Raw genomic sequence first — 15,298 nt, 5'->3', positions numbered from 1 at the left:
ACACTGTAATCAAAACTGAGATACCAATTCAAGAGTTTTTTTTTATTTTATTGCACATCGACTTTACAGTAAACAGTCCTGTTGAGATAAACAGTACCGAGAAGAGAAAGCTGGGTTAAGGTTCCAGTTGTGACTCACTCACAGCAGAACTGGATCTTCAACAAACACAATCAAGGAGAGAGATTTTACCCACTGCCCATGCGATTGTGTTGCTTTTGACAGTGTAGCGCCCTCAGCTGTAAATTAACAGTGATAGCACTTCATGAACCATCAACCCAGATATACAGGACTTTACAACAATTTAAGTCCAAACACACTTTTTAAAAAAAATAAATTAGTGATACAAATTGTATCAATTTAATATGTCCCAAAATGTAAACATTTTGTAGCAGACATTAAAAAACTTGCATAACTGAAACCTAAATAAAAATTAAATCAGTTCTTATCAACTAAACATGTTAAATTCTTAAAGCCCTATGTTAACGTGGTTTCAATAAGGTTTCAGTTTGCTGTACTATTCTTTTCAAATGTTTAGTACTGTCCCATTTATACCAGTGCTGCACATTCACCTCACAGGAGCTTTGGGACAAATGCGAAACAACGAGAAACTATTTATTCCAAGCAGATTTCAGAGATGACATTTTCCTCATCTCTGAGCTAAAGGATTCCTATCAGGTTATTATGTAATCTTTCGATGATTTCAATCTCAGGGCAGTGCTCACTGCTGTCTCAGGGCAGTGCTCACTGCTGTGTCTCAGGGCAGTGCTCACTGCTGTGTCAGGACAGTGCTCACTGCTGTGTCTCAGGACAGTGTTCACTGCACTAGGAATCAAACCTAGGTCTCTAGCAGTAAAAGTCCCATTTGGCAGCAACATTAGCGATTTGTGTTTAGGTTTGATAAAGCAGTAATTTTGTAATCCACGTGGATTAATATCAGTGATCAAGAATCATTTGGGTGGGGAGTGGAACTGAAAACCTTTAGTCAAGCAGCAATTACATAATCCTAATAGAGCAGCTGGAACTGCCTTTTATAAGGAGTAATTACGATGATTCTACAATTTTACAATTATGATGGATTTACCTGCATTTGGTTTGTCACACTCGTGACTGGCCTCAGATTTATTAACACATCAAACAATGAGAATTGATTTAATTTATCGAGTACAATGTGGAATTTAAAGTAAGTTTCCTCGCCAATGTATCAGGCAATCGAGATAGAAGTTGGCAGCAAACTTTTTGTACATTGTTTAATATTGAACAAACCTATCATGCTTCACATCATTGTGTGCCATTTCTCCAGAAGGTTGAAATGGTTTGAAGTCAAGACAACAAACTTTCTTTGTGGGGAGTTTCATTGACGTTTTTGGCTTTTCCAAATCTGAGGATCTAAAGTTTGTTCCTCACTCCTTCTGTCCCATCATTTGTGGTCGAGCTTTCAGTCACCATTTTCCTGTTTCCCTTGATTTGTTTGGACTTAAATTAGAGTACAGCACTGTATTTCTGGGTTGATGGTCTCCGGTAGTTTTACTGCACAATTGGAATGTTATCACTGTTAATTTACAGTTCAGGGCGCCATACTGCCAAAAGCAACTCAATAAAATGGGCAGTGGGTGGAATCTCTCCTCTTGATTGTCTTTGTTTAAAGGCTCAGTTCTCCTGTGAGTGAGTCACACCTGTAACCTTAAGCCAGCTTTCTCTTCCAGGTGCTTTTTATTGCTTCCTAAATTGCTTCCAAAATTGCTTTGCCTTGCTTCCTCTCTCAGTGCATTCTTTTAAAAATCATTAAATCTCCCTGACACAATTTCTGACATATGACATATTTGCATTTGATAGCACCTTAACATATCATTCAAACATCACAAAGCGCTCCGCAGGACTTACTGTATAGTAAAATAACCGTATTTGTAGACAGCAAATTTGCACACAGCAATGCCCAACACACAGCCATGAGGTGAATGTTGAATTTTATCTGGATGATGGTCAGCTAAGACACTGAGATAAACTTCATTTTCGTTTTGAGCCACAGAATCCAGGTTATGTCTGGGATTTGAGCACCTCCAATTCAATGCATTCAGCTGCCAATCACATGTGCAGTTCCGGAAGGCAGTGGGTGAGATTCCTTGTTGTGATACTTGGTTCTTTCACAATGAAAAAGCAGCAATGAACGACCTGCAGAAGGCAGCACTTCCACAACTTGGTCACGCACCAATTTAGTTTTTTTGTGGGACACTGCTTTGCGGAATTGTGCTGCCACATTTGCCTATAAATATAGTCACTCCATTTCATGGTAAATCCTATAAATTGCTTTGAGACACCCTTCCAACATGATAAGGCACTAAACCAAATGCAAGGATTATTATTATTATGCCAATTGTTCAGAATGATACCTGGAAAATGTGTGTCATTTGTGAACTGATTTCTTAATAATAGGCTAAAAAAAGTTCTGTTTTCACAAAGAAAATTAACAGAGGATCTAATTGAGGTCTTCAAATTCTGAAAGCTATTGAGAGGTTAATAACAATCCTTGCATTTCATATACTTCACATTGAGAGTACATCCCAAAGCGCTTATATATTTTGTAGTTGAATGTGGCAAACAATTTATACATATCAATGTCCCACAAACAACAATGAAGTCAATGAACAATTTTACGTGGAGATTGTTGGCCAAAACAGATAGATAAAAATTATTGCTTCTCTGGAATCCGATAACAAGGGAACGTGAGCTCAGGATTGTCACTGAAAGAGTTGAAGAAGTTAGAAGAGCATATTTCTATGCAAAAGTTAGTTAAAACATGAATCTTTTCCCACATTTGTCTGTTGAGGCTGAGACCATGACTACATTTCAAAGGGAACTGAATAAATATTTGAGGAGGAAACACATAAAGGGAGGAGTGCAGAAAAGAGTAATAAATTGGGATCATAGTAAATTTCATTGGATGAACTTGCACCTCCTATCATTAGAAACCATGTTTTGATTCCTAAATGATATAAGGCAGATGTAGAATTGAAATTAACTGTTCTAAACACTGTGGTTTCGTTTGGATAAGCATCTCAGAGGGGATTCAGGCTATTGTTTATTCTCACCTGCTGGTCTACATCTTATTGTCAAATCGCTTATAACTTTTTCCATTACACCAGCAGCTCGTTAAATAATAAAATTGCAGATTCTGTATTTCCCTTATTTTCCCTCTGTCTTAAAATTACAGTAAATAGATTTGTGTTTACACTGCTATGATACCTCATGATAACTACACACTACAGGCCCTGGAATCTTATTGTATCTTTCCCTATTCTAAAGCATTATGTGGTTTTGGCTTCAATTCTGCACTGTGTGGAGCTGCAGATCTCAACCATGCAGAGGCGCTGTGCTCTGTGGGTAGGAATTCCCACAGAGATGGAGAAAAGACCAGAGGAGAAATTTAAACCCACCCACTCTCATACAACTAAGTGGATACACACAAAGGCGACAACGGAATATCTGTACTACAGCTGGTCAGCCGGCTGGTCCTTTTGCCTCTGTTCCCCGGTGACAATAATAATAATCCTTGCATTTGATATTGCGCCTTATCACACAATTGAGATATCTCAAATTACTTCACAGAATATATTGTAAAGTGGAATGATTGTATATTTCGTGGGCTAAACGCAGAAGCCAATACCGTAAAGCAGTATCTCACAAATGGTCATGGATTGAGTGACCAAACTTTTTTTGAGGAAAGCGATCTGCCAATCTACTCACAACTGGGTTCCTACTTAATGCTAGGTAAACAAAGGCATGTGGAGTAAAGAAACTTGCCTAAGGTTTTGCCCTGCCTGGGAATCGAAACTCATTCCTCTCGCTTGCGAGGCGAGTGCACTAACCACCATGGTACAGGACTCCTGATGTATTAAAAAGGATATCAATTGCTAGTTGAGAGTCCCAGAAACAAAATAAACTTTTTTGGTTTAAACAAATGCTAACACATTTACCACAATTATTTTTTTTAACCAGTATCTTTACCTTGTAGAACCAAATCCTGTCATATTACAGCATTGTGCTACCACTTGCATGATCGTATTCCTGACACCCAACAAAACTTTATTCTTCATTTTTTTTCCATTTTTTCATGTTCCACCAGGGGGTAGAGTTGCTCTGTGCATCCAAACATATCAGGAACTTTTCACAGTTTTTACAGTCACTGTTCAATTCACCTTGCATTAAGGATATGACACACAAAACTTTGTTTGCATTGTGACTGCAAACAAGGTTTTGTGTGTCATACACTGCCCGATGCATTTGGAAGAAGGGAATAGAAGGATATGGGAGTGGGATAGGGAGAGAGGATTGGGAGAGTATAGGCTCATGTAGAGTATAAACACTGGTGAGGACTGGTCAGGCCAAATGGCCTGTTACAGTGTAGTACAATCTGTGTAATTCTATGTGATATTCAGGAGCATGTACTGTGCTGTGTGCAGTTTACTGTACACTAGAGCCTAGAAATGAAGACTGGACCGTAATTTACTGTGGTTATGCAATGCACTGCATGTCAAACACTTAACCATTGCCAGTGTATATTGTTCCTTATTCTGAAATGTAAAAAGATGTTGGGTGAAATTTGAGGCATTTTATAATGTATTCTGTGTATTATCACACTTTTATCAAGTGAATCATTGCAAATTTCAACGTAAAATACATTTATTAAAAACATATTTAATTTTCAGAAATAACAAGAGTTCCTGGAAAACCAAACAAATAAAAAATCTGAAGTTCTAAAAAAACCCTGAATAAACATCTATTTAGATATCTATTCTGAAGTCTATTGTATACAGATTTGAATGGTGAGAAGCAAAAGCCTCAAAGTTTCCTTCCTGATTGTTATGGATCTGGTGTGGTGATAAATTTCTTTGTCATTGGTGGATCATAATAGCATCACACACAAGCTATTAAAAATGACTTTGGGGTCAATTTATGTTCAGTGTTAAATGCTTCAAAGGTGCTCAAGTGTGTGTGTGCCATGGCCCCCTCTCCTCCCTTCCCCAACGGATTGTGATCTTGAGCCTATCTAATACTGCGTGTGTGTTAGGCTGCTATAATCCAGCACCTGACAGTGAAGGATTGGCATTCAATGTTTCTTTGACTAAATGTGCTTTACAATTCACCACTAAATTGTCTCCAATATCAGGATTTTGAATGTAAATGACCCTTTTGCAATGTGAAGGAGGTTCATGCAGCCTTGCAACATTTACAACTGCGATTGGAATGCCAGTAATTTCCGACAGGTTCTCTAAGAGGAACGCTTTGGTATTTTTTGGACACAGAGAGGTAGAATCTTAGCAGTTGCTGCCTCCTGCTCCAGAAATCAAGAGAATGAATTCACCTTTGCTGCTCAAACCGTGCAAAGGGTGGAATGTGGTTTGGGATGTTTAAAGATCTCTAATTGTAACACATGGGTCAATTTAGCACTGGTCAGAGAAACAAGAATCACTTGAGGTGCAGGTCTAAGGTTATCGCAGCCAAACAAATAGCACTGATTGGGATCATGTTGTTTTGCTGTGACCTCTGCCTGTCCTCTGACCTCTCAGAGCGCTAATAATATAATTGAGTTTTAGAATGACTGTAGACAGAAAGCTTCAAGTAGAGACCTGCAAGAGACCACAAAATCTATTGACTGAAGCTGGCTGGAAGAATAATTTAAGGTTTCTAGCTTAACTCAATTGTGTTTGTTGGATCAATCAGGACTTTGAGCTCTCAGTCTAGGCTGGTTCTCCAGTGCAATGGTGGGAGAAACCCAATGTAAAGAAACCCAGGTCCCAGTTATTTGTTTGGGTATACGTTTGGTGTAAACCTAAAACCAAATTGAAATAATTGACCTGCAGTAGCTCCTTTGTAAGATTCAATACGTTTTATAAGACTAGACCAAAAAATAAAGATAATAATAATAATATAGTAATAATAATAATCCTTGCATTTGATATAGCGCTTTTCACGTCGGGAGGATGTCCCAAAGCACTTCACAGAACACACTGTAAAGTGAATTGACTGTATATTTGTGGGCGAACGCGGCAGCCAATTGCGCACAGCAATGTCCCACAAACAGTCGTAGATTGAAAATGACCAATTTATTATTGTTTTTGGTTTTGGAGGGATTATTATTAGGCTCTGTGTGGAGTAATGAAACTTGCCCAAGGTTTCGCCCTCTGCCTGGAATTGAACTCAGGTCTCTCGCTTGCAAAGCGAGTGCTCTAACCACTGAGCTACAGTACTCAGCTACAGGATGGTAAGGAAAAGTCAAATTCACTAATTACATGTACAAAGAGGCAACTAACATACTTCAATAACATGAAACGACGTCTACCTTCCCACTCAATCCCCCAGGCGTGACCTTATCTTTATCCTCTCTGTGCTGTCTCCCTCCCTCCTAGGTCTTTCTCAAGTACTCGCATATCTGACTTTTGTCTAAGATTATTTGTTTCGACATTTCACAATCTGCTTATCACTTATTAGCTGACATTATGCACATTGAATTAGTGGATTTGAATTTTTTTCTTCTTCTCCCCAATTTTATAATAATAATCCTTGCATTTTATCACATCATTGAGACGTCTCAAAGGACTTCACAGGGTATATTGTAAAGTGGATTGACTGTGTATTTTGTGGGCAAAATGCAGCAGCCTATTTGGGCACAGCAATGTCCCATGAACATACACATGGAGTGAGTGACCAATTTTATTTGGGGAATTTGTTAGCGAGGACCCTGGGAGAAACTCCCTTCTCTTTTCAAAAAATGGCATGAAATCTTTAACGTCCAACTGAACAGGCAGATGAGACCTCAGTTTAATGTCTCATCCAATGGCTCCTCCATCAATTCATTACAGAAAGAGGTCATGCAGCTTATCAGTCACCTCAAACGGGATTGGAGATCAAAGCATTTGGTCTAAATTTGCTACATTTCATAATTTAGGCCCAATGAGTTTAAATCAAATGCTTGTAGTTGCATCGTCTATTGTCTCTTAGTATTTTAAAGACCTGCTGGATAATATTAAATAACACAAATAACATTTTATGAAATGTCATAAATTTCCTCTTTTTTCCCCTATGTTGTAGTAGAACAGATTCCCAATACAAAAGTAGCTGGTATTGTAGCAACCAATTGCTTACAGCAGGATTTGGATAACTACTATATAAAGACTAAGATGATCAGATACTCTAGAAGTCTTGAGGGGCAAGGTGGGGGGTGGAGATAGAGAAGAGAGTGGGAGAGTAGAAATGAATGTACATGAAAGAACAGAATTGAATAACAGATATTTGGAATGAATTAACATTGCAAAATCTGGTTTAATAGCCTTTGGGAATTTGGAAACAGTCAAGCAGAACCATCATTCAGGTTAATTGGAAGAAGCTGAGTCCATGGCAGAGTATATAGTCTGTGGAAGGAACACATTTGATGGACAGAGTGATATCTTCTTATTCCATGTTGCATTCTTATATTCTCTCAGTGCCCCCTTTCCCCACAACACCCACAAACTCTTGATTTGAAAGTGCTAACTTTAAGGCCAACCAATCTCTGGAATGTGTCCTCTTTAATATTCCCCGTCTCTCCTCCATAAAATAACTAACTTGACTCTGTTCAGCATCTGCTACACACTAGTTAGCCTGGTTCAGAACATAAAGCCACTAAGTGGAGAATGGCAGGAAATAAACCGCATGGGATTTTACCAATATAAATATTCTCACTTGATCACCATATTCATTCAGCTCATAGGGTGCATTATGTTGAAGAACATACACCTATTTTAGATAAGTCTAGAAAAAAGGAAGGTACTGAATTCAAATAATATCTGAAAAGACACTTAACATAGTTTTCAGGATGATAACTTGCAGTATTTATAGAACTAACGTTACAAGCTCTTGTCAGTCTCAATTTAAATAAACTAGATTTGAGTGAACACAATACATTTAAAGGAGACTAAACAAGTCTCAAGCATATGCACTGTACTAATTCATCACCATATAGGACTTCAAACAGAGCAGGCACACATAATTCTTAAATGGAGTTGTTCTCTTGATGTTTTATTTTTCTGGGATCAAAGTTAAGGACTCAATATGACAAGAAGCAGTAACAAGTCTGTAGATTAAAGAAATCAGAAAAAGAAACTGACTTTTTTTTGCTTCAAAGCCTATAAAGGTTACATTTCTAAACCATTAAAGCAGAGCTTTGGTCTGCTCATGATGTGTTTAGTAATTTATGTTTTTGACAGCTGCAACTCTTTGTAGAAGTGAGAGTAGTAGTCAGTGATTCATAATTTGCAATGAAAGATGCATTGGACTGCAGTATACTGATACCCAAAGACTGAGTGCAGATTATTTGACAATAAAGGCAAATCAAGAATAAGCAAGCCTGAGATCCAATACATTGACAATACAACATTATTTATTGTATCTAAACAACAACAAAATTACATTTGTAAAGCCCCTTTCACATCTGGACAGACAGAGTTACGGACCCAAGCTGGGGATCGGGGTCAGGGAGGATGGAGGATCGAAAGCATGGTCAAAGAGGAAGGTCTTGAGATGGATTTTGAAGGTGGGAGTGAGGCAGAGGGACTGCAGGATGGAGTTCTAGAAGGTGGGGGCAGAGTGGCAGAAGGCCAATAGTGGGGTGAGTGAGGCGGGAGATGTGAAGCAGGCGATCTGCCTATTTTGTTTCTCACAAATAGAGGTCTGCATGACAGTTTCCTTACTGATTCCTTACTGATTATTCTAACACATGATTAATCTGAGAAACTGAATTAATTTAGAGTGAAATTATTGGGGTATAATTTGCAGTGTTCCTTAATCTGTTCCATTTGTTAATTAAGAAATATATTCAGGAATATCTGTAAATTATGCCTGTATTTTTCAATCATTCCATCTGAATAAAAACTAGTGAGTGGGCTGTAATGTTTCTCAATAAGCTGTGCAAAATACTACAAGTCTCTTACCTCTTCCTAGAACTGCAATAAGTGACTGCCAACTGGGAAATATGAGGAGAATTAAATATATTCAAAGTGATAGCTTGATCTGGACAATGTGGCAAAAATAGCTCATGGTTTTATTTCAGGTCTTACTACAATTGGGCAACATAAACTGTCTCATGAATATAAACTGTCTAACCCTCATCCCAGTTCCCTGCTTGCTATAACATATTCTCTTTCAGGTGGAGCTGGTCTTATAATTTCACTCTACATAGCTCTCAGGGAGATTTTCATAGCTGTGTTATTTTGGTGTGATGGGTTCAGAGAGAGTCTTGCTTGCTATATTTTCTCTCTTGGTAACATCATTCTCAAACATGGGGATAACTTCCATTTGTGTTTACAGATTGACAACCAAATTTACTTTCCAACTTCTACCTTGATTCCAGTTCTGCTGATGTTCTGTCTTCTTGATTGTCAGCCATCAACAACAACAACAAAATAATATTTATGTTGCGCCTTTCACATCGGGAGGACTTCCCAAGGCACTGGACAGTCAGTGTTTCAGAACTGAGCTGGGGTTCGGAATTGAGGAGGGTGGAGGGCATGGGGTGTAGGAGGGTGATCGAATGCACGGTCGAAGAGGAGGGCTTGAGCTGGGTCTTGAAGGAGGCAAGGGAGGGGGCGAGGTGAAGGGACTGCTGGATGGAGCTCCAGAATGTGGGGGCAGAGTGGCAGAAGGCCCGCCCGCCAATGATGGGACGGGCGAGGCGGGGGTCATGAAGCAGGCCGAAGGGAGCGAGCAGGATGGTAGGGTGTTAGGAAATCGTAGAGGTAGGGACGAGTGAGGCTAAGGAGGGCTTTGAAGGTGAGGACCAGGATTGAGGCCTGGATGAGTTTCAATTTCTTGCAGTTCAACATAGACAAAAATGGAAGCTTCTGCCAATGTATCCTCACTCAGTCTCTGACCTCCTCAACCTCCCAAGCCTCTCTCTAAGTTACTTAACCGTTGCATAACCTTGGCATTCAGTTTGATCTCCAGCTCTCCTTTGTTCCTTACATTCAGTTGCTGAGCAAGACTGCTACACCTTTGCCACATTCCACCTTTGTCTCTCTCTCACACAAAATGCTGACAAAACCCTTGTTCATACCTTTGCTACCTCCAAACTAAACAACTCTTCGCCAGTCTCTCTAGTTGCATCACCACTAGCTCTAGATCATTCAGAGCTCTGCTGCCACATTCTCACTAAACACTAAAAATTGGCTCTCTGTCCCTACCCAACAGATTGACCCCTAATTACTAAATAAAATCATGTTTACTTATGGTACCCAATACCAATAAGTAAGACAATACCAATTGCAGTAAAACTAAAACAGAACTGGCAAATCAAGGAAGCATGATTTGCTATTTTATTTAAAAGACAATTGATAATCACCCATCATAATGCATTGAGTTCATGTTAGTGCACAGTAAATGGATGTAGAGACTTAGTTAAAAACAGCTGAAAATAAGCAAACAACTGCATTTTGCAAAATGAAATACAATAATCTATAATTATAGTCTGACAGCATGTAACAATATCTTGGTATTAATTGCTCAGTTTCCAATCAAGTCTGACGACACATATTGGAAAATTCTAGTCAATTTGACATCCTGGAAATTTGTTAGCATGAATAAATACTATCAGCAAAAATCAACGAGATTTGAAAATAAATAAAAATTTGATGGACAAGGAAGAAATCTTATTTGTGAAAATATACGATTTTATCAGCACAGAACAGATGGCAATGGATTTGTTTTAAATGCTTTACTAGAAATCATTGAAAGAAAAACCAGTTTTCAAGATAACTACGTCAACCACAACAGCAGTGTTTGGAACAAAACTGCAGGCTATTGAAGAGGTTAAATACTGTAGTGAGACTTGGCGTTTGCGACCTCTTGTTTAGTTGAGGACTTGAATACACATTAGCATTCGCATTTTTACACACCCTTTCCACCAACTAAGCATTCCAAGCACCTATGCTCTCCTTGGAGGAAGCTCTGCTGTTAAAAGCTAGAGAAACATTTACTTTCTTATTCATTCTATATAAACCTTTCCTGCAAGAATCATAATATTAAGAAAACAGATGCAAATTTTTATATAAATGCACAAAACGTCTACAATAATAATATATTAAATATAAGCTTGGATTAACCTTTTTAAAAAAAAGTTCTACATTCATACAGTGTTGGTTATATGTTCACAAGAGGAACATATTAACTCAGTGGGAGAACAGCCTAGGTATATGGTCCCACTGAGAGGTTCCGAGATTAATTTGACTGCGTGACATTGGATACTGGTATCCAGACTGAAGTCATAGATTATTTCAAGTTAGATCCTATTATGTGTAGAGAATGTGCATCAAATATCCACCTCCTCCAAAAATAGTAATAATACGTGACTTGTCTTACAGTATTAGCTCTGAGGGATGGGACAGACTGGTCAATCGACATCCCAATAGATCTTGTCAGTGACATTCTTTGGCTAGGATTTCAACAGGAAGAGTGCACAAATGGTATGCAAAGAGAGCTGGAGAATTCTTGTATCAGTTGCTAGCTTTAAAGTTGTTAAAGTGGTTACATGACCATCTCTGATAGTATTACAAATCAACCCTTAAAAGTTCTTGAGTGCCCTGTGGGCCATCCTAGAACTTGTAAGGGACCATTTCTGAGAGGAGTTTGAGCCAATATGAACAAACTCATTTATACTGCCATTATAAACTCACACCACATTCATGCTGAAGAACTGATGATGGATATGTACTGTGGCCTCAGCTGGTAAGTTTGCATGTGGAAATTAGAAGGTGATACGTCCTTAATAATGCCTAGCCAACACTCGTAGTACTGACTCACACTTCGGCAGGATCCTGGAGGAAACCTGATGCCCATAGAACTATTCTGCAGTAGAACAACAAAGAAAGCCAAATTCCTTCAGGAAATGAGGGAATCTGAGAAAAAATTTGAAGATCTTTTAAAATAAATATTATAAAAGTGAAAATAGTTGTAAAAAAAAGCCTGGGGAAAAGTGGGAAGCAACATAACAGTAAGGTATTTGCAATTTTTAAAATAATTTTAAAAAGGTGTTTGTTTTATCTAAGCTATAATCTTTGCAACATCAGCTGACTCATCTCACATAGAATAAGAGCAATGCCATTCATCAGCACTCGCCCTCTCCAGTCTGAACTGAACTCACAATGTAATCCAATTCAGTTGAGGGAAAACACACCAGGTGTTATATATTAGAAAAAATGTAGTCAATTGTAATTCACAATTTTATCACCTAAACTGATCAATCCCATGAAATACAGATTGAAATCAATTGCTCCACCTTGTCTTTATGCCACAGCAAAGAGCAGAACTGTTTCCTTGTGGAACTCTTCCCATTTTTGGTTCTCAGTGAAAGCAGAATCATAGAAAGAAACATCAGCAAGATTTTAAAGTATTTTAACCATATGCATCTATTGGGTTACAATAATTATAAATAAACTATTCACAAATAATATTGTAAAATAAAAACTGTACATTTAATTCCACCCACGTTTCTTAATTGCAATAGTTTTTCAATTATTAGGCTTCTGGGCCTCAGTTCCTTAAATCCTAGTTTTTACAACACAATATATATTTATATAACACATTTCACTTCGAAAGTGACTGATAATGCTGTATGGGCACCTGCTCTGTTTTTTGGAATACTGTATTAACAGATAATCACTACAGTTTGGATCTCTTTAAAAATACGCAAAACACTCAACATTGCAAAACTACATTATGAGGATGGATCAGCAATTGGCTGCTGCGTATCGCCCATAAAAATACACAGTCGCTACACTTTACAATATATTTTGTGAAGCGCTTTGAGACGTCTCAATGACTTGATAAGACGCAATATCAAATTCAATCTTATTATTATCAGATTGCTTATGTGACGGTAGGGCTGTAACAAGCCAGGTTATTTTCCTTCCTATCTTTGAGAGAATACCAAAGGTAGATTGTGGTCTGATCTTTGGGTAGGTAAACAAAACATATGTTGATACCAGTTTGAAAACCGAAATCGTAGCATTGAAGCAGAGTGAAAATAACAAAGGCCTCAGGCGCTGACAGCATCAGCATTCAAGGCTGCACTCTCCACCTCTCAAAGCCAGTCAGGAACCTTGGTGTTCTGTTCACCCCTGAGCTGTCCTTTCTTCCCCACATCTGCGCTACAACTGGCACCGCCTTCCATCTCCTCCGGAACATCGCCAGACTACGGCACTACCTCACCCCTCACGCTGCTGAAACTCTGGTCCACGCCTTTATCACTTCAAGGCTGGACTACGGGAACTCTCTCCTCGCCGGCCTTCCCGCCACCTCCCTCCACAAGCTGCAGGTCATTCAGAACTCTGCAGCTCGTGTACTGTCCCGCACCAGGCTTCGGGACCACATCACTCCCACCCTCGCTCGCCTCCACTGGCTCCCCATCCCCCAGAGGATCGAATTCAAGATCCTCATCCTCACCTACAAGGCCATTCACGGCCTTGCACACCCCTACCTCTCCGACCTACTATCCCCCCATGTACCTGCCCGTACCCTCCGTTCCTCTGGCTCCGGTCTGCTCCACATCCTTCGCTTTCAGCCTCTCAGCCCCCAGGCTCTGGAACTCCATCCCCCAGTGCCTTCGCCTTGCTTCCTCCTTCAAGGCCGATTTCAAGACCTTTCTCTTTGACCAAGCCTTCAGCTCTCCTCTCGACTCTCTACCCCCTCCTCGCTCCCTCCCTTCCCTCCCCTCACCCTGACCATTTCCCCCCTCCTCGGGTCCCAACCCAACTGTCCAGCACCTTGGGACGTCCTCCCGACGTGAAAGGCGCTCTATAAATGCAATCTTGTTGTTGTTGTTGTTATGAGATTTTGTTGCAGCCCTGTTATTTCCCGTGGCAACTGACTAGTTACATTGAAAACAAAGAGCTTATTAAAGTGAAATACCTTCTGTACAAACATGCCCTTTCATTTTTCAGATCACAATGTCTCTGACCATCCGCCCACAAAACACACGGACACTCCACTTTACAGTAAATCCTGTGAAGCACTTTGGGGTATCCTCAAATGTGAAAGGCACTATACTAAATGGAAGGATTATTCTTATTATTATTTAGGGATATCCTCATCTTTTTTGTTCCAGATTTTTCTCCTCATACGTACCTACCATTGGGTTCTTTGCTTTCCTCTAAAAACATTCTGGTGAAGACATCCCAGATCTGTTCCACTGATTTCAATGGGAGTAGTGAGTGTTTCTGGCCAGTTGCTGAGAGCAGATAAATAATAACTGGCCAATGGTAGTGCAATTCCAGTCAGGCAGCTGCGAGTCCACAATAAGCAGTTAATGCTAGATTGATGAACATAATTGAAGAGAACCCTCACTAAATAAATATATGTTCAAGAACAGAATTAACTTTTTCAAGGAACAGAAGAGAGATGATAAAAGCAACCACAAATGGTTGTTGAAGATTTAAAAGCGAATCAAATTTGGGGGAAATTATGAAAATGTTATGAGGTAAAAGTAGTGCAATGATATTAGAGTAAATAACTCCCCTGAGGGAAGATAGCAACAACGCAGATATATTGGACTGAATAACCTCCTGCAACCTGCAAACTTTCTATAAAATCTTGAATGGATTATGAAATTTCCCTTACTAATGGGACAGTGCATCAAAATGCAATTCCCCTTCCCTGCCCAGGCAGAGAGGCTGAAAGCCTGGCCACCGATGGTAGGGCAGGTAGGGCGGGAGACATGGAGACATACGGAGCCCGCTGAACGGAGGGAGCGGGCAGGTTGGTAGGGAGTCAACAGGTCAGAGAGGTAGGAAGGGGCAAGGCCATGGATGGCCTTAAAGGTGAGGATGAGGATCTTGAACTCGATCCTCTGGGAGATGAGGAGCCAGTGGAGTCTGGTGAGGGTGGGAGTGATGGGATCACGGAGCCTGGTGCGCGAGAGTGCACGAGCTGCAGAGTTTTGGATGATCTGCAGCTTGTGAAGGGAAGAGTTAGGAAGGCTGATGAGGAGGGAGTTCCCATAGTCAAGCCTTGATGTGACGAATGTGTGAGTGAGGGTTTCGGCAGGCCTGAGGGGTGAGGCAGTGGCGGAGTCTGGCAATGTTGCGGAGGTGGTGATAGGCAGTCCCGGTCATGGTGTGGATGTGGGGGAGAAAGGATAGTTCAGGGTCGAACAAGACACCTAGGTTCCTGACTGGCTTAGTGAGGTTGAGTGTGCAGTTGTGGAGGCTGATCAGGAAGACCTCAGTCTTGCTGACGTTGAGTTGGAAAAAGTTGGCCTTTGTCCAGGACTTGAGGA

The sequence above is a fragment of the Callorhinchus milii genome, unplaced genomic scaffold (genome assembly GCF_018977255.1).
Source record: "Callorhinchus milii isolate IMCB2004 unplaced genomic scaffold, IMCB_Cmil_1.0 Scaffold1, whole genome shotgun sequence".
Classification (NCBI taxonomy): domain Eukaryota; kingdom Metazoa; phylum Chordata; class Chondrichthyes; order Chimaeriformes; family Callorhinchidae; genus Callorhinchus; species Callorhinchus milii.
Note: the sequence above shows the minus strand (reverse complement) of the source record.